The sequence below is a fragment of the Benincasa hispida genome, chromosome 7 (genome assembly GCF_009727055.1).
Source record: "Benincasa hispida cultivar B227 chromosome 7, ASM972705v1, whole genome shotgun sequence".
NCBI lineage: Eukaryota > Viridiplantae > Streptophyta > Magnoliopsida > Cucurbitales > Cucurbitaceae > Benincasa > Benincasa hispida.
In genome coordinates, this window is record NC_052355.1 from 13,702,664 (window position 1) to 13,706,082 (window position 3,419).

Sequence of the window (3,419 nt, forward strand, 5' to 3'; positions counted from 1 at the left end):
GACACTTATTATTGTGATTACTCTTGACATTTTTTATTTGTAAAATATACTTTTATCTTGACCTGAAATAATGGTCAAGTAATCTAATTCTTGACACATTTCCAATGTCATCTATGTTTTTTTTTTCCAAATTAAACATTCGAATTTAATTTTCATTTCTCATTTCCTGCATTACATTTGTTCCAATAAGAAATTTCATCCACTAAAATAAATAGTTGCACATATTTCAGGTCTACTATCAATCCAATATATCCAACGTAACAATTCAGAATACTAAAATAAACAATTCCATTCTTCTATTACTCATGTCTATATAAACGATTCCAAAATTTACAAGACCAATCGTACAATAGTATATACTCTATTAACCCACCCCAATATATGATAATTTCAAAATTGTAAGATCAATCTATATGTGCTATGTATTCCAAAAATCAGAAGACTAAAATTCTATCCTCTACCACACATTTCTTTGAAGTATATAACCTATAATGGCTGAACAAAACATTTACACAAAAACAGTTTTCGGCATTCCCATGTAGCAACATACACAAAATTTATAGGAATTCCATCAGATATAGTGACCTAAATATTCAGCCCATTCCATGCGTACTTCATCCAATTCAAGTTGCGAGTACGAGCTCATCGTATCAATCTATAAAACATAGAAAGTGAAATATATATATATATATATTTGTTTTTATTTATTTACTATTTACACTATCTATAATGTTACAATATATATAAGTAGTTTAAAGACATTCTGCATCTGTTATAATATTCTTCTCTTTAGTCACGATTTCTTGCATATATCTCATAAGTAAACATTCGACAGTTCCCACTTGTAAAAGACACTACAATACAAAGCTAATAATTAGTACACATATCATACAGATGCATTAAATAAACATCATTCTATTAATTTTTTCAATGCTCTTATACTTACCTTTACCGTTTTCCAAATTGTGGTTTTTCGAGTCTTTTGCAAAATTTTTTTAGACTGAAAAATGGTCATTGCCCTACATTCGTCAAAGTAATATAATATTCAAAATGACACTAAATAAAATACACAACTAATTAGTATGGAACATGAAGGTTATAGTAAATGATTGTGTTCAGAAGTCATTAATCTACTACAAAGGTTCCGAGCTCTACAAAAATATACTTCGACCCTTTATTTGAATTAATAATGAATGAGTGTAGGTACCTACAATAATAGATCGAACACATTAACATACTACTAATTAATAAAGTGATAATATACCACAAACAAATGATATTTACTTACGCGATATAAGCCACCATTGATAAAGTCTTCACTTTTTGCATGCTACAAAACTCGATCACATGTTTATTCCTAAATAAGATAGAAGAACATGGGACTTATACAATTCACTTTCAAGATTGGTGGTGAAAATTCATCATTGTGATCGTGGAGACAAAGATAAAAAAAATCTAAGAAATGCACTTCAATTCATGAATTTAAATTTCAAAATAAAAGTAATAAAAAAAAAAAGTTAGAACATTGACATCTCGACTAAACCAACTAAGCACAAAAAAAGGTTTGCATGCATAGCAAAAAAAAAAATCAATTTTGCAAGTGGTTCGTTACTTTTTTTTCTCTATTTAGCAAAACACCGGTCCAATCCTTACATGAGGTAAATGTCGAAAATATCACTCATCTATTAATATATTAAATAAATGTAAAATTAGAATATTGCAAATTTATGAATATAAGCATATGGTTGTAGTTTAGTGGTAAGAATTCCATGAAATATTTTGCACGTGTTTCCTTATTACATTTATTTAAAAATGTAACTATTGCAACTCCATGAACGCAAGAACGTGTCTATTATTTAGTAGTGCAAAAAAAAAAAAAAAACAATTTTGCAAGTGATTCTTTACTTTTTTTTCTGTTTAACAAAACACCGGTCCAATCCTGATATGAGCTAAATGTCCAAAATATCATCCATCTATTGATATATTAAACAAATGTAAAATTAGAATATTGTAAATTTATGAATATAAGTATGTGGTTGTAGTTTAGTGGTAAGAATTCCACGTTGTGGCCGAGGAGACCTGGGCTCGAATCCCAGCAACCACAAGTATTTTGCAAGTCATTTCTTACTCTTTTTTTTTTTTTGTCCAAAATACCTTCAGTCTATTAATATATATTAAATACTTTTAAAGCTAACATATGATTGTTGCAAATTCATGAACACAAGAATATGGTTGTAGTTTAGTGTGAGAATCCAATTTGTGGCTGAGAAGACATGAATAAAAAAGAATCGAAGAATTGAACTTCATTGTAAGAATTTAATTTTTAAAATAAAATTTTTGAAAAATAAGGAAAGGAAAAATAAACACCAGGATTACATAGAAAACTCTAAGTTAGGGAGAATACCACGATAGAAGAATTTTATTAATTTTTGTCACACTACAAAACATCCCAGACTCAGATATAAATAGATCTGGCAGAAACTTAAAAATAGTAGGGAATACAAATGCTGCCATTGTCCAATTTCTTTTTAATAAAGTGTGTGACAATCTCTACATGTTTGGTTCTATCATGTTGGACGAGATTATTGGCAATGCTGATAGCTGCCTTATTATCACAATAAAGTTTCATGGGACCATGATTGTCTTGGTGAAAATCAGACAAAACTTTCTTCAACTATATCTCTTTGCTTATCCCCAAACTTATAGCTCTATATTCTGCCTTAGCACTACTTCGAGCAATCACACCTTATTTCTTACTTCGTCAAGTAACAAGATTACCCCACAAAAACGTACAATATCCTAAAGTTGATTTTCTATCTATAATGGATCCTGCCCAATCTGAGTCAGTGTAAGCTTCAATGCATCTATTGTCATATTTCCTTAACATTAAGCCCTTTCCAGAAGAAGACTTCAAATACCTCAAAATCCGAGTAACAACCTCTATATGTTTCTCATATGGAGCTTGCATAAACTGACTGACCATGCTAATTGTATAGGATATGTCTGGTCTAGTATAAGACAGGTAAATCAATTTCCCTACGAAACGCTGGTTCCCATCTTTATTTACTGGAATCCCTTGAATAGAATCTCCCAGTTTAGTATTGACTTTAACGGGAGTATCAACAGGTTTACATCAAGCCATTCCTGTTTCCTTCAACTTGTCCAGAGTGTATTTCTGTTGATAAATAGATATTCCATCTTCAATCTTGCTACCTTCATATCAAGAAAATATCTCAGACTATCAAGGTCTTTGATCAGGAACTCACCTACCATTCTCTGCTTTAATCTATCAATTTCTACTATATCATCTCTTGACAAAACTATATCATCAACATACACAATCAGAGCAGCAATCTTCCCCGATCCAGATCTCTTTGTGAATAGAATATGATGAGAATGTCCCAGAACAAAGCATTGAC

The 3,419-nt window shown here is 30.4% G+C and overlaps 1 non-coding gene across 1 annotated transcript; it reads left to right on the top strand.

Moving 5' to 3' along the window:
- Nucleotides 1-2,032: 2,032 nt before the first annotated feature.
- TRNAH-GUG lies at nucleotides 2,033-2,104 on the top strand. Its single transcript has one exon. It is a non-coding gene; the product is annotated as a tRNA-His (tRNA).
- Nucleotides 2,105-3,419: the final 1,315 nt, after the last annotated feature.